This window comes from Hibiscus syriacus, unplaced genomic scaffold (genome assembly GCF_006381635.1).
Source record: "Hibiscus syriacus cultivar Baekdansim isolate YM2019G1 unplaced genomic scaffold, ASM638163v2 tig00005294_pilon, whole genome shotgun sequence".
NCBI lineage: Eukaryota > Viridiplantae > Streptophyta > Magnoliopsida > Malvales > Malvaceae > Hibiscus > Hibiscus syriacus.
In genome coordinates, this window is record NW_024062052.1 from 738 (window position 1) to 21,605 (window position 20,868).

Genomic DNA, 20,868 nt, shown 5'->3' on the forward strand with positions numbered 1-20,868 from the left:
TCCTTACTCAAGAGACTGAGATGGCGAGGAGAACAGAAAGATGGGGGAAAGGGCATTTGTTCTTGCTGAAACAATTCACTGCAATTTATGGAGAATAGCAACGATTCTCGACACTAGGATAGGGGGTTTTGGTCGCGATAAGACCTGAGCTCGGTGGTGAGGCGGTGTCGAACACGGATGGCGGTAGGCGGCGTAAATCGACATGGACTGCATGGCGGTAGGCGGCGTAATCGACATGTGTAGATCTGTGTCGATAGAAAGTCTTTATCGCAAATCTAAGACCAGATTTGAAATCACCGTGACCAAACGATCTTCCCAGGAAAAAACGACGACAAACAGAGGTCGGAGTATAGCGGCGGACGGCGGCGACGGACGGTGGTGGCGGACAGCAGACAACGGACGGTGGATGTCAGTGGAGAAAATAGTTTTTTGGGCTCTAGAGAGAAGCGGGAGCTTCTCTCAATAACCCTTTGGATTTCCTTTTACTTCATTTATTATTTGTTTATGATGTGCTACATGTCTAACTCCATTTCTAGTTCTTGTCATGTCCCCCCATTTGAATAACAGAGTCTGTGAGGTGATCAGTCTACACAAGGGAATGAAAGTTGGAGTATGTAATTGCAAAGTTATTTTCTTCAGATACCAAATGACAATTTGACAATAATTCAAGTAGCACATATGTAATTAACCTTTTTAAAAGTAGAAGATTTTTTTCTTTCAATTTTCATCTTTAAAGTTTTCAAAAGAAATGAACAAGTATGACAAGCTCACACTCATCTCTATTTCTAGACAGTGTTACGATACATTCCACATAGATGATGCTTGATTTTCTGCCAACGAGATCGGAGATTTATGCTCAAAGAATGTCAAAAATAAACCTTTACCAAAAATGTTTCCATGTTTCACATTAAAACATGTGTATAAGCAAATTTCCATTCAGACAACTTGGGAAGAAAAATAAATTCACATGAAGACACACATGCCTCTTACCTGATTATTGAAAATACAATCAGATATAGACAAAGGCATATAACATCTTAAGGTAAAGTAGAACAATAGGCTTAACAAACTCAGACGGTTAATTGATTCAACACTAATTCACAATGCTACCATCACCCATACACCATCCAAATAAAGTAGGGGTTCCTGGAGAAATCCTTCTATCACTGAAAATTTCAAGCTTCAAAGCTCAATTTGGTTAACTTAACAATTTATTATTCAATTATATCAAAATTGACATCCCTATCTACCGTAATATGAAAAAAATGAAGAAGATGAAATCGAATATAGTGCAGTAGGAACAAACATAATTAAAAGACAAGTGAAATAAGGTAGGAGCAGAAAATGGAGGCTTACAGCACGGCGATACTAAAGAGGAGTTCACTCGAAGCTTGGCCAGTCAAAACTTTCTTCAAGGCATCAGAAGTTAAGGAAAAATGAGGTCCACAGATAACATTTCACCTAAGCGAAGAAAGGCACCACCAGACTAGACGACAACGCAGATACATCCATAGATAAAACGAAGTGAAATAAAAGTAACTTAGTAATCAAAAAATGGAGGGAGGGTGTAGATGCTTAATTTGTCTGGGAAGTTAGAAACCAGAAAAAAAAGAGATAGTGGGGAATAACTACCAGAAACGTGGGACACGCAAAAAAGAACAAGGGAGGTCAGTTTTGTTTAACTACTGGAAACCATCAGAAATGGGGGACTTCACATAAACACACAAAAAAAATACTTCAGGGGGAGAACAAAGGAGAATCAAAAAAAGAAAAAAACGGTGAAAAGAAAACCAACGAAGAAAGGCACGAAAGATTGTCTGGATTTTGGTTGTTTTGTGTTACATACAGAACCACAAATAAAATAGTGAGGGTAAACAACATTCTTTCCCTGGTATTCAAAGATCAAACGGTTGTACAACAAGAATTTAAAAATCAAAGGAAACAGAACACACACGGAATCAACAAGGGTATTTATTTATTTTCATTTTCCATTGTTTCATAATGTTCTTGTGTGTATGTGTTTCGAATCGAACCCAAATCAAAAACGTAAAGGAATAGCAGTATGTTTACCTTAGAGATTGGGGCCATTTCCAGTGCCACGGTTACTTCCTTAGGGCAGAAGCTTGTTAACTTAGCATCTTTGAGGTGATTTAGGAGATTTCGTTTGAAAAAAAATAATCTAAAAAAAAGTATTATGAAAATGTTAGAAACGAAATTTGTTTATTGAAATGAAAGCAATAATGAAATTTTTACCTTACTTTTTCATTGATATGCTTCCTTCCGTTGTTGGGGCTTTGAGCGATGGAGGTTTGTGATGGCCGTTTTGCTTCGGTTAGGGTTTTGTTTAGGATGTCATAGAACATAGGCGGTCGGTTTAGCCATTTTCAGTTGTACTAAGTGGTGGCCTGTGGGGACTAAGGCTTTTGGGAGTCTCGGCTGTGGGAGAAGAAGGAAGCTATAGTCGGTTTAGGGGATGAGAAGTTAGTTGAAGAGATGAGGGTCGGGTATGGTGGTTCAAGGAGAAGAGCGACGCTGTTGTTGGCTATAGGTTGGTCTGGGTTTCGTCGGACCACGGTGGCTGAGGCTTTAGGTGAGCAGGGGAAGGCTATTAGGTTTCTGTCGAGAGAGTGAGGAAGAGAAGGGGAGCGGCTGAGGTCTTTGGTTGGTTAGGTTGAGAGAAGAAGTAAATTAGAATCATAGGCCAAAACGCCGTCGTTCAGCCGATACTTTCCTAGTTTTTATTTCTGACCCAGTATTCTGCGCGCATTCCATTTCGGTCCCCAAAATCAGGCATCTCGAGATTTGTTGTTGTTTTAATATGGTCTCTATTTTTAAAAGTCTATATCTTAACCCAGAATCATGTTAGAGCCATTTTCGTACTGTTTTTACCTTGGTTGTGTAATTTACGGAACTTTTATTTTGGTCCTTAAACGAATTTTTGCACCTTATTAATTTTGTCTTCATATTTATGAGTGCTTTCATTTTAGTCCTGAAATGTTTTTATGTTTATTTTGAAATGTAATTTGTAATTTTGGTTGTTTGACCATTTAGTCACTTAGCATGTTTTTTTTATTTAATAGTTAATTTCTATTTTGCATGCTTAGTTTAATTTTATTTATTCTGGTCCTTTATGGTAATTTTGAATATGAAATCGAGTTACTAATAGTATTTTTATTGTATATATTGTTTTATTATAATGTATGCCAATGTCGTTGTATCATGTATATACCATATCACCATACTTTATTTTAGACTTAGGTGTTCATTTGAATATAGGATACTATTTAATTAGTTTTTACATGATATTATTTTGCATAATATGCATGATAGCCTCACGTGCATTACTCGACCGTATTCATAATTGGACTAAGGGTAATATCCTCTCAGTTTAAAATTATCGAAGTGGGCAGTCATAACTGATTTGAGGTCCGCTTTTAATAATTTTAAAATGAAAGTATATCCGAAGTGAAACAAAAATTGACTCGTCACCTAAAATTTGGGAACGAGAGAAAAAGAAATGTTCGTTTATTTAAATTTATCGAGAAAAGGTTGTTATAACTTTTAAGATCTGGTCTCGACATTTGTAAATAATCGAACATTCTTTATCTTTCTAAAATGACTTGGTAATTTTAATTTAATTTGTTTGAGTGTTTTTGAATGTTTTAAATTTACATTTTTGTTTTATGGATCAAAAATTAAAATAAATTCGAATTTGTAAAGTTCATTGCAAAGACGTTAATTAATCGACTAGGTACCGATTTAGGGCGTTGTGGGGGTGCTAATCCTTCCCCACGTAACTGACTCCCGAACTCGGATTTTGGTAACGCAGACCTCAATTTGTTGTTTTAATTAAATTAATTTTTATTTAAAATGACAAAGCATTTTTGGGTGCCCAATCACACCCTAATCAAAGATTGGTGGCGACTCCTTGAACTGTATTTTCGATCATAAAGGAAATCTAAAATTTTCGAAACGAGAGGTATTTTAAATCGCATTTGTTTTTAAATCAAAAAAGAGATAATTAAGAATTAATGTGGTTTTTAAAATCTCACCTTTCAAGAAAAAAATCGTTTCGACAGCTTGGCGACTCCGCTGGGGACTTTTTTTAGAGAGTCAAGCCGATAGTCGATTAATTAATTGTCTTTGCAATTGAAAATTACAAATTCGTTTTAATTTGGTTTTTGATCCTTTGTTTGGTTTTTAATAAGTTTTGTTTGTATTTTGATTTCTTTAATTTAATTTGATTGACAATTAAATAGTTGTACTGATCTGTTTGTTAATGATTTCAGATTAATTGTGTGAATTTAGGAAATTTTGAGTGTTTTTATTGTTTGTTTTTTTTCGCTTTTCCTCACACACTGCACAGCTGCATTGTCATAACATGAGCTAAAACCCCGCTCCGTCCTATTTAAGTAGGAGTGAGAGACTATGCCCTCGTGTGGTTTTCACCTCCGCATGGGATAGTGGATCGCTCCTGGAGCTCACGCCTTATGGTCCTCGTGATGGTAATCACCTCCGCATGGACATAAGGAGGTGTGTTCCCTCGAAATTGAACTCGATCCCCTAAAGCCTGTGATGGGCCAGGATTGAGGGTTCGGCAGCCCAAGGGGGCACCGGCAAGGACAATTCGAGAACCTATTACTTTAGAACCTAACCCGGCATATAGTGAACATAGAGCCCGAACTTAGGTTGAACCAAACCCGAACCTTAAGAATCCCGTGAGGAGGGTACACAAGGAAAAGTTTTTTTTTTTTTTGAGTCATTTATTTTTGTTTTTTCGAATAAATGCATGCGAACTAGATATCATGCGGTTAGATTTATTTTTGAATAAGCATGCGAATTAGATATCATGCGGTTAGGATTTCTTTTTGTGGATAACAAAGCATGGGGGTAGATATCATGTTGGGTAGGATCTGATAAAGCATGATTGGGTAGCCAGCATGTGGGTAGGATTCTTGAATAAATTATTATCCCGACTTAATTGCTTTATGTTTACTAACCGATCTTTTGTTGTTTTTGCCTTGTTTTCTTTTCTGTTTTGCATTGCATTGTCCATTACATGGTGTTGATTTGGGGTCGATGTCCATATAGAAGGCCAGTAATATGGAACGAATGGTTCGGAAAGGGGTTGAGGACAATGCAGATGTTCTGATGTGGTCGGAACAGTCCCAATTGACCAATGGAGATAGCGTAATGCCTGGATACGTGTCGGAGTTATTTGGTTACACTCACATCAACGTACGTCAGAATGATCTGAGTGAGCTAAGAGAGATATGGGGAAGATTGGAAGCGGTCGATAAAGAGATGTTTTATCAGTTGTACGGTGATATTCCCTATCTTCTGGATGTTCCTATTGACCGAAATCTGTTTAGAGCATTGGCGCAGTTCTGGAATCCGGCTTATAGCTGTTTCACATTTGGTAGAGTGGATCTAACACCAACAATAGAGGAGTATCAAGCTTTGGTCCGTTGTTCGAGGTCACAGATGGATAGAGTATATACCAAGTTGCCAGTCACTCCTTCATTTAAGAAGAAATTACTATTGATGACCGGAATGAGTGAAGATTGGGTAATCAGAAACATTAAGAAGAAGGGAGACAGTGAGTGCATTTCTTGGGCTGCTCTGAAAGAAATAATTGCTCATCATCCTGATAAGAGAAAGAAGCTGGACTTGTTTGCTTTAGGGATTTACGGGCTCGTTATTTTTCCAAAAGTGCTAGGATATATAGACGTATCAGTTGTTGACCTGTTTGAAAGATTAGACAAGCACGTGGATCCTGTTCCAGCCATTCTAGCTGAGACGTTCCGGTCTTTGAGTTCTTGTAGGCGTGAGGGAGAAGGACGCTTTATAGGATGTGCGCCTTTGCTGCTAGTGTGGATTCTGAATCATTTCAAACATGTTGAAAGAGCACCAAGACGAGTATTTCTAGACGGTTTCTCACCTTTGAAGGACTTTCTTGCTAAAGAGTGGCCTGGGGGTTTTACTGAAGAAAAATGGATGGTCATCTTCAAGGATATCAGAGATGGAGATATTTTGTGGCGAGCTTCGTGGAATACTTCTTCGGATATACTTTACCGATGTGGAGAGCGAGATTGGGTTCCTTTGCCAGGTATATGGGGTTCTGTTGGGTATGCACCGCTACTAGTTTCCAGACAGTATGGATCGAGGCAGTTCATCCCAGCCACGTGGGACTTGGTAGGATCGGATTTTGCATTCAAAGGAGATCAGTATAAGGTTAAAGTTAAAGGGGTTGCTGAGGCTTGGAAGCAAACTCGTCGTGTGAATCTGTTCACTTATGATCTCGAGTTATCTCAAGAGTACGAGCAGTGGAGAAGCGGTCGAGTAAATGACAATATCCCGATGGTGAATCCTGAAAATATTCAGCCAGTGGAGGAACAATTGAGAGTGGTGCCATCTCCATTAGAGTTAGCCAAGCGCGATTTCGAAGCAGAACGGAGACAATGGAGAATGACTTTACAGAAGCTAGAAGATGAAGTGTATCAAAAGGGATTGGAGATTGATATTCAGAAGAGTAGAACAGATCGAATTGAAAAAGTAGAGAAGCAACTTCGGCTAGACTTTGACGATCTTCGGTCAACTTATCAGCGAATGGTAAAAGCTCAGACAGGTTCTAGCTCGAGTAAGTCTGTTGAATTGAGGCAAGAGGTGGCGAGCCTCAAAAGAGTAGCTGGAGATAATCAAGAAGAGCTCAAGCAAAGCAGGCACCAAGTTAAGATTTTATCGAAGGAGAATGATTCTTTAGAGCAGCGGTTACAAAAGAGTCAAGCCCAAAATGAGAAGTTGAAGGAGAAAATTTCAAGTTTAGAGACTGCATTACGACAATACCGAAACAAGGAAGGTAGCTCGAGCCAGGGGGAGGTTGAAAGTCTGAAAAAACAAGTGAGCGAGCTTGAAGCCATGGTTCAAGATTTTCAGAGGCAAGCAAGTGAGCTATCGATAGTTCCCTATGAGGGGGATATACAGTGGCGTTTTCGGTGGGAGCGAGCTCAGGCGAGAGTTAAGCAAATAGAGGATTTTATTGCTTGTTACTTAAACCACGCGCGGGGAATAGCTCAATATTTGGTCATTTTATCTGAGGAAGCTGCTGATGTGACTGAAGAACTAGATCCTGAGGCTGAAGAAAACCAGAAGATTGTAGAGTTACTAGCACACGTACAAGAAATAGGAGAGATGGTGCAGGTTTATTTGTGATATGTTTCAACTTTGTAATTGAATGTCGTTCTAATATAAAGAGTTGTTCTAAGGAGTCGTTCCAGGATCAACACCCTGCATTTTGCATATGCATTTTTAACGCATTTGATTTTTGCATCGCATTTTATTCATTCATAATCATATGTTTCATACTCATTAATGAATATCAGCGATAACAAAATGACTCTATGACAGAGTAATACTGGAAAATCCCAAGTACATCTACAAAACCAGGAAGAAAGTTATGGAAGACAAACTTGCCCAAATTGAGAAGGCTCAGTCGGAGTTACAAGATAATATCAAGAAAATGCAAGAAGATATGATGAATGCCCAAAAGGAGATGTTTGCCAAGTTTGCGAGTATGTTGGAAGGAAGAAATCCAGAACATGGGAAAAGCCCTATACCAGAAGGTGTAACTGAAGACCCACTTCATCATCCAGGGTTAACCCCAGAACAATCTCAGAATGTTCAAGTGACCCCTGTTCATGTCGGGAAGGTGCACATTAATCCAGTCGGTGCTTCTGTAAACGTACAGCCTGGATCTAGTTCATATCAGGAAGAACATCAATATCATCAAGTTCCGGACCTTGATGAAGAAGCCAAGAAGGACCAAAACAATTTGCTGGAAGAGAAATGGAAGCAGTTAGAAAGAGAGGTCAGAGCCATGAAAGAAGATACCAGTGTCTATGGATTTGACGCCAAGGAGTTAAGTCTAGTTCCCGATCTGGTCTTGCCTCCAAAGTTTAAAGTTCCTGACTTTGAGAAGTTTGATGGTACTAGGTGTCCCTCTGCGCATATCACGATGTTTTGTAGAAAGATGACCGGATACATAGGGGATGATCAATTGTTGATACACTGCTTTCAGGAAAGCTTAACTGGCTCGGCAATCCGGTGGTATAACCAGTTGAGTAAAGCTAATATTAAATCGTGGAAAGACTTGGCTAAGTCCTTTCTTGAGCAATACAAACATGTGAAGGATGTTAGGCCCAACAGGATGATGTTGCAAGGAATGGAAAAGAAGTCTAACGAAAGTTTTAGACAATATGCTCAAAGATGGAGAGATATAGCAGTGCAAGTCCACCCGCCATTGGAAGAGGAAGAAACAAATATGCTTTTTGTCAACACCTTAAAGGCTCCTTTTTTCTCTCATCTTATTGGAAATCCTTATCGAAGTTTTGCTGATGTAGTTACGGCAGGAGAAATGATTGAAATGGCTGTTAAGAGTGGGAAGCTCGAGGGAGGAGAGTCTAGTAAGAGGCCACCAACGAGGAAAAAGGAAAACGAAGTCAGTAATGTGAGGCACTACGATTCTAATAACATCACTGTTTCCCGTCCTCAAGGAGCAGGGTCATCAACACAAAATGACAATAGACAAGGGGTAAGGGACCAAAGGAGAGAGAGGCCTCAATTTGATCCAATTCCGATGACTTATAAGGAATTGTTTCAGATTTTGTATGATCGACATGTGGTTTCGCCGTATCACGTGACACCAATGCAACCTCCTTTTCCCAAATGGTATGATGCTAGTGCTCAGTGTGAGTACCATGCAGGAAACCCTGGGCATTCCATTGAGAATTGTACTGCTTTTAAGAAGGTTGTCCAAGCTTTGAGAACGAGGAATGTCATCAACTTTGGTGACAGTGAGCAGCCAAATATAGCTCAGAATCCGTTGCCAAGTCATGCAGGGGCAGGAGTTAACGCGATTACTGAAGAGAAGGGAAAGAGAATTGTAAGGAATGTTAGTGAGGTGGTATCACCTATGAGTTGGGTGTGGTGCCAGATGGTCAAGGTAGGATTGTTGAAGCCCAGTTTGATGGGTGAACAGTTTAACAGTGGAGAGGTGTGTCAGTATCATAACAATGAAGGACACAGTATTCAGCAATGTCCTGATTTCTTATCTTTGGTACAAGACATGATGGACAGTAAAGAAATTGAGTTCTTTAGAGAGATTGCTGAAGAAGAGGAAGCGGAAGTTTGCGCTTCAGAAGGATCATCTAAAGGGGTATACAATGCCAGTTGTCCTCTAATTATTACTCCCAAAAATCGAGTTGCTGAGAAGGTAGCCCCGAAAGTGGTTATTACACCTCCATCTCCATTCCCATATCGGGATAATAAACAAGTGCCTTGGAAATATGATTTCCAGATGGGAGATGTAACAAAAGAGAATGAGGAAGTAGATGAGGTGGGACGCTTTACTAGAAGCGGTAGGTGTTATTCTCTTAATCAACCTAAAGAGTCTGAGAAGAAGGTTGCAGTTGATAAAGGGAAAAGTGGATGTGCAGATAGAAGAGGATAAGCCTGTTATTAATGAACCAGTAACCGAGAGTGAAGCGGTAGAATTTTTGAAGTTCCTGAAACACAGTGAGTACAGTGTTGTGGAACAGTTACACAAGTTGCCTGCCCGTATTTCTGTTTTATCATTACTTTTGAGTTCAGAGGCCCATAGGAATGCTCTGTTAAAGGTTTGAACCAGACTTTTGTTCCGAAAGAATTGCCCGTTGAGAAGTTGGATCGGTTAGTTTCTAATGTACAAGCCGATAATTTTTTATCTTTTTCTGAGGATGAGATCCCTTCTGGGATGATGGGTAGTCAGAAGGCTTTGCACATTACAGTTAAATGTAAAGGGCATGTGTTGTCCCGGGTCTTGGTTGATAATGGTTCAGCTTTGAATGTGATGCCTTTAGTGACTCTAAAGAAGCTTCCATTAGATAGTACACTTATGAGAACCTGTCAAAGTGTGGTTCGAGCTTTCGATGGGACTAAAAGAGAAGTGTTGGGCAAGATTGATGTTCCTCTGAATATTGGTCCAGCAACTTATGAAGTAGAATTTCTCGTAATGGACATTATGCCTACGTACAATTGTTTGTTGGGAAGGCCTTGGATTCATCAGGCCGGTGCAGTTCCGTCCACATTACACCAGAGACTGAAATTTGTGATTGATGGAAGGTTGGTATGTATTCATGCTGAAGAGGACATTATTGCTTCTGTTTCTACTACTGCTCCATATATTGAAGTTGATGAGCAAGCCGTCGAGTGTTCTTTCAGATCGTTGGAATTTGTCAATGCTACGTTTGTGGCCGAAGGCAAGAAGATACCAAAGCCTCGATTGTCAAACTGTACCAAGATGGGGCTTAAATTGACTCTTGGAAGAGGAGCAAAAGTTGGAAAGGGTTTAGGCCGACAGTTACAAGGACCGGTGAATCCCATATGCCCTATTACTAAAAAAGATCGATTTGGTTTGGGATATCAGCCAACTTCGAGGGATAAGATGAGGGGAATTAAGAAGAGCCAAGAAATCAGAAAGGCCAGATTGGCTGGTGAAGACCTTAGCTGGGAACCCATGACCTTCCCGCCGTTGAGTAGCATTTTCATGTCTGGGGGGCATATGTTTCAAGGGAATTCGAGGAATACTGAGGTGATGGTTGAGAATGCCTTGGGAGATTTAGGCATTAACGTAATAACTGATGATGAATTTGAGGAAATGAGAGATATGGGCATTTATCCTGCACCACCGGGCTTTGTGTTGAACAATTGGACCGCGGAAGAACTGCCTGTAATTTACAAATCTTTTACAGAGTAATGCACTGGAACTTTCTCCCTGTTGTTCATACCCTGGGGCAATAGGTGATTTTATGTTAAGGGTTAAGCTGTTTGTTTTTTCTTGTTTTCAATAAAAGATGCATTCTGTTAGTTCCAAATGGCAAACATTTTCCCATTCATTTCATTCATTCATTCTTTGTTGTATATATGTATGTATTTATTTCTTTTTATTTATTTATATGGGAAAAGATCCTCCCATATGTATATATGTATATATATCTTCTCTTTCATTATTTTTTCAGGAGCTCAGATATCAATAATATGAATGCTAATGACTCTGACCCGGAGATTGATTTCGAAAAGTCTATATGTCAAGGAGAAATCGAGGATTGTGATGATGATGAGGGATGTGAACTACCTTCTGAATTGCTGAAAATGGTGGAGAATGAAGATAAGCAGATTCTGCCTCATAAAGAGTCTACTGAGATTTTGAATTTGGGGACAGATGAAGATAAGAGAGAAATAAAGATTGGTACCACTCTGTCAGTTAGAGGTCGACATGATTTGATAGAATTGCTTCGAGAATACAAGAATGTGTTTGCTTGGTCATACGAAGATATGCCGGGTTTGGATACAGAATTGGTTGTTCACAAACTACCAATAAAACCTGAATGTAAACCGGTACAACAAAAACTGAGAAGAATGAGACCTGAGATGCTGCTCAAGATTAAAGAGGAAGTGAAAAAACAATTTGATGTCGGGTTTCTTAAAGTGGCCAAATATCCTGAATGGGTGGCTAATATTGTCCCAGTACCGAAGAAGGATGGGAAAGTTCGAATGTGTGTTGACTACAGGGATCTCAACCGAGCTAGTCCAAAAGATAATTTTCCTTTGCCACATATAGATACGCTAGTGGATAATACTGCTGGAAATTCTTTGTTCTCTTTTATGGATGGTTTCTCTGGCTATAATCAAATTAAGATGAACCCTGAAGATATGGAAAAAACGACATTTGTTACCATGTGGGGAACGTTTTGTTATAAAGTAATGCCGTTTGGACTGAAGAACGCTGGGGCAACATATCAAAGGGCCATGGTGACGTTATTTCACGACATGATGCATAAAGAGATAGAAGTTTATGTCGATGATATGATAGTCAAAGCTAAGACAGAGGAAGAACATATCGGGAATTTGAGAAAGCTCTTTAAAAGACTAAAAAGATGCCAGCTAAAACTCAACCCAAATAAATGTACTTTTGGGGTGACATCTGGGAAGTTATTGGGTTTCGTAGTAAGCCAAAAAGGAATTGAAATAGACCCAGATAAAGTAAAGGCTATTCAAGACTTGCCAGCCCCACGAACACAAAAAGAAGTCAGAGGATTTTTGGGGAGATTAAATTATATAGCTCGGTTTATTTCACAGCTGACGGAAAAGTGTGATCCCATATTCCGCCTTCTTCGAAAGAATAACTCAGGAGAATGGACGGAGGATTGTCAAAGAGCTTTTGAAGCAGTGAAGAGATATTTGTCGAGCACTCCAATCTTAGCACCACCCATCTCAGGCAAACCCTTGATTCTTTATTTGTCGGTTTATGAAAATTCAATAGGGTGTGTGCTGGGGCAACGTGACCAAACTGAGAAGAAAGAAAGGGCTATCTATTATCTCAGTAAGAAGTTCACTGAATGTGAGACAAGATATTCACCCGTTGAAAAGTTGTGTTGCGCTTTAGTATGGGCTACCCGAAGGCTTAGGCAATATATGTTGTATCATACTACTTGGCTTATATCCAAGCTTGATCCCTTAAAATATCTAATGGGTGTGCCTGCATTATCTGGAAGATTAGCTCGTTGGCAGATCTTATTGTCCGAATTTGACATCCAGTATGTAAACCAGACGGCAATTAAAGGAAGTGCTATAGCGGAATTCATTGCAAGCAGGGCTTCGGAAGAATATGAGTCGTTGAGCTTTGATTTCCCAGATGAAGATTTAATGGCTATTTCGGTAGAAGAAGCCGTGACATCCACTAGCAAATATTGGAAGTTGAACTTCGATGGTGCTTCAAATGCCTTGGGACATGGAATCGGGGCAATTTTGGTATCACCAGAGGGAGAGCATTATCCTTTCACCAGTCGGCTTAATTTTGATTGTACAAACAATATGGCCGAGTATGAAGCTTGTGTTCTGGGTCTTAGAGCTGCTGTTGAACGCAAAGTAAAAATGCTCAAGGTGTATGGAGATTCAGCTTTGGTAATATACCAGCTCAGAGGAGAATGGGAGACAAAAGATCCCAAGCTTGTAGAATACCGTAAGTTGGTTATGGAGCTTGTTGAAGAATTTGAAGAAATAACTTTCAATTACCTCCCCAGAGAAGAGAATCAAATGGCAGATGCCTTAGCCACACTGGCAGCAGCGTTTAAGATGAGCGAGCATTCAAATATGATGCCCATTGAAATGAAGGCTTATGAGTATCCAGCCCATTGTTTTAATATTGAAGAAGAAGAAGATGGAAACCCCTGGTATTATGATATCTTGCAATATATAAGGTATCAGAGTTATCCAGAACAGGCCACTGAGAATGATAAGAGAACCATTAGAAGAATGGCATCAGGGTATGTGCTTGATGGTGAGACCCTATACAAGAAAAGTCTGGATCAGGTCTTGTTAAGATGTGTGGACGCGAAAGAGGCCAAATTGATTCTTGAAGAAGTGCATGAGGGAATATGTGGTACCCATGCTAATGGGCATGTTATGGCTAGGCAGATTATGAGATTTGGGTATTATTGGTCAACTATGGAAACAGACTGTATCAATTATGCCCGAAAATGTCACAAGTGTCAGATTTATGGAGATAGGATACATACTCCTCCTCATCCGTTGCACGTAATGACATCTCCGTGGCCATTCTCAATGTGGGGCATGGATGTTATTGGACAAATTTCGCCCAAAGCTTCAAATGGTCATCGCTTCATTCTGGTAGCCATAGATTACTTCACCAAGTGGGTAGAAGCAGCTTCTTACGCAAATGTTACCCAGTCTACAATATGCAAATTTTTGAAGAAGGAAATCATTTGTAGATATGGTTTGCCCGAGAGGATTATCTCCGATAATGCGTTGAATTTAAATAATAAGATGATGGACTCGGTCTGTAAACAGTTCAAAATAAAGCATCATAATTCCACCACTTATCGCCCAAAGATGAATGGGGCAGTAGAGGCGGCCAATAAGAACATCAAAAGGCTCATAGAGAAAATGACTGAGACCTATAAGGATTGGCATGAGAAGTTGCCCTTTGCTCTGTTTGCTTATCGAACTTCAGTACGGACTTCAACTGGGGCAACTCCGTTCTCTTTGGTTTATGGGATGGAAGCTGTCTTACCTATTGAGGTGGAAATTCCCTCACTTCGGATTTTGTCAGAAGTAAAGCTTGATGAGGCAGAATGGGTCCAAGCTAGGTATGACCAGTTGAATTTGATTGAAGAAAAGAGATTGAAAGCTATTTGTCATGGTCAGATGTACCAAAAACGTATGATACGGGCACATGGTAAGAAAGTTCGCCTTCGAGAATTCCATGAGGGAGATTTAGTGCTTAAAAGGATTTTGCCTATTCATAAGGATTTTAGAGGAAAATGGATGCCCAATTGGGAAGGACCTTATGTTGTCAAGAAGGCCTTTTCTGGGGGAGCTCTAGTCCTAACTGAAATGGACGGATCAGAATTACCATATCCAGTGAATTCCGATGCTGTTAAGAGATATTTTGCTTAAAGAAGAAATAAAAGAGAAAAGAAGAAAAAAGAAAAAATGATGATGGAAAAAACGAAAAAAAACGAAAAAAAGAAGAAAATGGAAAAAGAAAAAAATGAAAAATGAAAAAAGAGAAAAATAAAAAAAGAGAAATAAAAGGAGGGTTCAAGATGAAAACCCGAAAAGGGCGTCTTGGAACCAAAGGAGGTCTCAAGTTGAAAACCCGCAAAGGGCGACTTGAGTTGAGTTTGAAATTCAGAATTCGTGCATGGTGGAGGTTCTGAATCAATTTTGGAAGTGGAAAGAGCTCCTAATATGGATAGTAACAATGACAGTTGGTGATCAAGGATGAGACTAAAGATTAATGAGTCTCGATGAAAACAACCAAGAGAAATTGAATGCATATGAGATTCAATACTGGTTTAGGGCATCCAATGATAGAGATTTGGGGAGTTTAGAAGTAACTTCATACTCTTAAGCATCACAATTTTGGAGATCCTTTTGACAGAAGCTACATTCGAGACATTCTAACGGCGTGCCAGTTCAAAAGCATTTGCATTATTGATATTTGAAGACGCCTACTCTTTTGTTCTTTTATTGTTTCCAGTTAAAAGTTTGCCGTTTAGTTGCCTAAAATTCTCTGTATTTATATAAATAAAGAGATGTCTTTTCTTGATAATTTCCCTTTTGCAAACATCTTATTTTGAAAGGTTAAAACATATGGCTTAACTTGAAGTACATGAGATCATTTTGTATTATTATGCAAAAGGTTTTGGAAAATGCAGGTATTCTGAAGTTGACAATGGTTTAAACATGTAAGCTTGTGTGGCCATGGGAAACTAAAATCCTCAAATTCAAAGAAAATCTCAGCCCTTTAAAGATGACCCAATGAGGTTACCATTAATCAAGAAGTTGGTCATGGATACTGGCGGGTTTCAAGAAAGAAAGGAGTCAAGGTCATGTTAAGCCGAGAGATATGGAATTGAGATTGTTAACTGGGGTGAACTGGTCAAACGTTCTGTGCCCAAGATGAAGCCGAGTTCCATCGAGATCAAAAGGAGATAGAGTTCCTTCAAAGAAGAAAACGCATTGAATTGCATAATTGCATACATTTTAGGCATGAGTAGGATGACATTCATAATCGCATGATGGCTTAAATATCTACAGGTTTCCCAAGGATAGTTGAAGATTGAAGATATGAAAGCATCGAGATGAAGATAACTGGTCTTGAGATTTTGACAAGAATGATGTTTATACGAAAATTGAGTCAAAGCAGATTCAAATATCCAATGGCTCCAGACAAGTTTTTCCCGATGGAGATGGATTTTCAAAAATTTTCTCAACTTCTAAATTTTTTAGTATAATATTTTTTCAAATATACATTCATGATGAATAATGTTTGATTTTCAGGTTTGACCTTTGAAGCAAATCATCTATAAGCCTTCACGAAAGAGTAGTGAAGCAAATTAGTTTGTTGAAGATTGAGTCCTATACTCTCTGAAGGAATAGGGAGCGGACAAGTTCGTTGAAGATTGAGTCCTATACTCTCTGAATGAATAGGGAGCGGACAAGTTCGTTGAAGATTGGGTCCTATACTCTCTGAATGAATAGGGAGCGGACAAGTTCGTTGAAGATTGAGTCCTATACTCTCTGAATAAATAGGGAGCGGACAAGTTTGTTGAAAATTGAGTTCTATACTCCCTGAACGGATAGGGAGCGAACACGTTTGTTAAAGAGTGAGTCCTGTACTCTCTGAAGGAATAGGGAGCGGAACTGTTTATTGAAGATTTTTCGAGTTCTATACTCTCTGAAGGAATAGAGAGCGGACTCGTTTTATTGAAGATTATTCAAGTCTTATACTCTCTGAATGAATAGAGAGCAGACACATTTTATGAAGATTGCTCGAGTCTTATACTTCCTGAAGGAATAGGGAGCAGGCTCGTCATTTGAAGATGTTTCAAGTATCATTTATCCTGACGTAACATTCTCAGGACCAAACAAATTCAATCATCTTTTGATCTTTGCTCTATTCTCGTTACACGACAATGAACAAAGAGGGGCAGCTGTAGATGCTTAATTTGTCTGGGAAGTTAGAAACCAGAAAAAAAAGAGATAGTGGGGGAATAACTACCAGAAACGTGGGACACGCAAAAAAAGAACAAGGGAGGTCAGTTTTGTTTAACTACTGGAAACCATCAGAAATGGGGGACTTCACATAAACACACAAAAAAAAATACTTCAGGGGGGAGAACAAAGGAGAATCAAAAAAAGAAAAAAACGATGAAAAGAAAACCAACGAAGAAAGGCACGAAAGATTGTCTGGATTTTTGGTTGTTTTGTGTTACATACAGAACCACAAATAAAATAGTGAGGGTAAACAACATTCTTTTCCCTGGTATTCAAAGATCAAACGGTTGTACAACAAGAATTTAAAAATCAAAGGAAACAGAACACACGGAATCAACAAGGGTATTTATTTTATTTTCATTTTCCATTGTTTTCATAATGTTCTTGTGTGTATGTGTTTCGAATCGAACCCAAATCAAAAACGTAAAGGAATAGCAGTATGTTTACCTTAGAGATTGGGGCCATTTCCAGTGCCACGGTTACTTCCTTAGGGCAGAAGCTTGTTAACTTAGCATCTTTGAGGTGATTTAGGAGATTTTGTTTGAAAAAAAATAATCTAAAAAAAAATGTATTATGAAAATGTTAGAAACGAAATTTGTTTATTGAAATGAAAGCAATAATGAAATTTTTACCTTACTTTTTCATTGATATGCTTCCTTCCGTTGTTGGGGCTTTGAGCGATGGAGGTTTGTGATGGCCGTTTTGCTTCGGTTAGGGTTTTGTTTAGGATGTCATAGAACATAGGCGGTCGGTTTAGCCATTTTCAGTTGTACTAAGTGGTGGCCTGTGGGGACTAAGGCTTTGGGAGTCTCGCTGTGGGAGAAGAAGGAAGCTATAGTCGGTTTAGGGGATGAGAAGTTAGTTGAAGAGAGATGAGGGTCGGGTATGGTGGTTCAAGGAGAAGAGCGACGCTGTTGTTGGCTATAGGTTGGTCTGGGTTTCGTCGGACCACGGTGGCTGAGGCTTTAGGTGAGCAGGGGAAGGCTATTAGGTTTCTGTCGAGAGAGTGAGGAAGAAGAAGGGAGCGGCTGAGGTCTTTGGTTGGTTAGGTTGAGAGAAGAAGTAAATTAGAATCATAGGCCAAAACGCCGTCGTTCAGCCGATACTTTCCTAGTTTTTATTTCTGACCCAGTATTCTGCGCGCATTCCATTTCGGTCCCCAAAATCAGGCATCTCGAGATTTGTTGTTGTTTTAATATGGTCTCTTATTTTTAAAAGTCTTATATCTTAACCCAGAATCATGTTAGAGCCATTTTCGTACTGTTTTTACCTTGGTTGTGTAATTTACGGAACTTTTATTTTGGTCCTTAAACGAATTTTTTGCACCTTATTAATTTTGTCTTCATATTTATGAGTGCTTTTCATTTTAGTCCTGAAATGTTTTTATGTTTATTTTTGAAATGTAATTTGTAATTTTGGTTGTTTGACCATTTAGTCACTTAGCATGTTTTTTTTATTTAATAGTTAATTTCTATTTTGCATGCTTAGTTTAATTTTATTTTATTCTGGTCCTTTATGGTAATTTTGAATATGAAATCGAGTTACTAATAGTATTTTTATTGTATATATTTGTTTTATTATAATGTATGCCAATGTCGTTGTATTCATGTATATACCATATCACCATACTTTATTTTAGACTTAGGTGTTCATTTGAATATAGGATACTATTTAATTAGTTTTTACATGATATTATTTTGCATAATATGCATGATAGCCTCACGTGCATTACTCGACCGTATTCATAATTGGACTAAGGGTAATATCCTCTCAGTTTAAAATTATCGAAGTGGGCAGTCATAACTGATTTGAGGTCCGCTTTTAATAATTTTAAAATGAAAGTATATCCCGAAAGTGAAACAAAAATTGACTCGTCACCTAAAATTTGGGAACGAGAGAAAAAGAAATGTTCGTTTATTTAAATTTATCGAGAAAAGGTTGTTATAACTTTTTAAGATCTGGTCTCGACATTTGTAAATAATCGAACATTCTTTATCTTTCTAAAATGACTTGGTAATTTTAATTTAATTTGTTTGAGTGTTTTTGAATGTTTTAAATTTACATTTTTGTTTTATGGATCAAAAATTAAAATAAATTCGAATTTGTAAATTTCATTGCAAAGACGTTAATTAATCGACTAGGTACCGATTTAGGGCGTTGTGGGGGTGCTAATCCTTCCCCACACGTAACTGACTCCCGAACTCGGATTTTGGTAACGCAGACCTCAATTTGTTGTTTTAATTAAAATTAATTTTTATTTAAAATGACAAAGCATTTTTGGGTGCCCAATCACACCCTAATCAAAGATTGGTGGCGACTCCTTGAACTGTATTTTTCGATCATAAAGGAAATCTAAAAATTTTCGAAACGAGAGGTATTTTAAATCGCATTTGTTTTTAAATCAAAAAAGAGATAATTAAGAATTAATGTGGTTTTTAAAATCTCACCTTTCAAGAAAAAAATCGTTTCGACAGAGGGGAACTAAAAAAATTAGAATGAAAACAGAAGAATAAATCACCTCAACTCGATCGGAGTAGCCAAGATGTTAGCAAGCATGATAGTTGGAGAATGGCAATGAGATCTCAACAACGCTATTGCCATCCCACAAAGCAAAAACTGTAACCCCTGCAGAAAATTTCATTTTCTTCAGATAATGTTATCAAAACCCAATCAAAAGAAAAACAAAGCAATAAAAAAAGGGGGGAAATGTTACCGCATATTGGAAAAATTCCCAAAGTGAATCCCATCGCTGCAGAGAAGGCCAACTGCCTGGGTTCTGCTCCCCTGTAAGTGCAAAGCAATGAGCAATCAGATTTATACATAGAAATATAGGAATGAAATTGTAAGGTATAGCATACTTGCGGAGGATCTGGAGAAGAGGATCCACGATCTTTTTGTTGAACCAAACCTTCATTGACATAATGTTAGGAAAAAAAACTGTGATTCTTTAATTAGAAAATACTGGGAAACAGGTAGAAGAAGAGAGCAATGCACCGTTTTTCCTTTGCCGAGAGGCAGCTAGCCGCTTGTTTACGACTTGAGATGAAAGGACTAATTTCATTTTATTAAAAAACCGAAGATAAAATAATATTTTTTTAAATTTATTTATTGAATATATATGACTTTTTTTTCGTCGTTAAAAAAATTATGTTTGAGTTATTTTTTGTTTTTTCTATTAATGTTTTAAAAATTACAAATTGATTATTAATATTATTAATTAATTATAAACTAATCACTCAACAGATTTAACAAGTATGACGAAAAGCACACCTGAAATGTTAAGTAATGATACAACATGAGTTGAATAAGTTGATTGCACGTGAATTACCCTAATATCTTAACGTCACCTCTTCTCCTTTTCTGGTCTTCACTGCTCGTCCTACCCAATCAGTCCGTCGATCTTTTACTTCAGAAGCATGGAAGGTTTGTTCTTCGATTCTTGCAGCTTAACGTCCTTTTCATATCTATAAGTACAACAAAGAAGCAATTTCAAATTTAAAACCTGTGTTTTTCCATTGCGTCCAGGATAGGGATTGTTTAGCTCAGTTGTATGCTAAAGATATTGCTTCAGATGATAAACAGGAGCCTGATGAAGCCCTACAAGTGAGGTATATCACTGTGTCATGAAATATGTTTATCTGTAAATAAATTTGCTATTTGTCTCACAAAGAAAAAAATCTTGTTCTCATCGATTTGTTTTGATTCATTTTCCATGTAGATTCAAGCTGCGTTTCGTACAGATGAGATTCAAACGTGGTGGTTAGTGTAGTGCCCTTGGAGATTTTATGAAGCTTTGGAGGGTCATAGTAATCTAGACGAACGTGGAGGCTAAGGATGTTTTGATAACCGACAATGGGCGTTACGCAGTGAGGGCCGACATAGCTCCATTGTTGAGGACAAGACAAGTGAGCGTCTCTCTGGCGTTGATTTCATCGGTTATTTTGTTTGCGAAAGGAAACTGTTGTAAGAGGAGTAAAATGGGTATCCTTCGAGAATGGCTGTAGTATTGCGAGCATTGACTGAAACAACAACTAAAGAGAGAATGAGAAGGATGAATTTTGCGGCTGCCATTGTTGAAGGTTGAAGAAAGAGGAGGTGCAGTAGAGCAAAGTCGGTGAAGAGCTAAAAATGGTGAAGACTCTGGAAGGTTAGGGTTTGAATCAGGGTCAAGAGTTAACAATGGTTGAGTTATGGAAGGATGGGGCCACGTGGGATGGGTCAGGCCACAGCTGGAATGGAAATTTTATA

At 38.4% G+C, this 20,868-nt stretch overlaps 1 pseudogene; it reads right to left on the bottom strand.

Annotated features, from left to right (window-relative positions):
* Nucleotides 1–1,093: 1,093 nt before the first annotated feature.
* On the bottom strand, nucleotides 1,094–19,572 carry LOC120199010 (annotated as a pseudogene).
* Nucleotides 19,573–20,868: the final 1,296 nt, after the last annotated feature.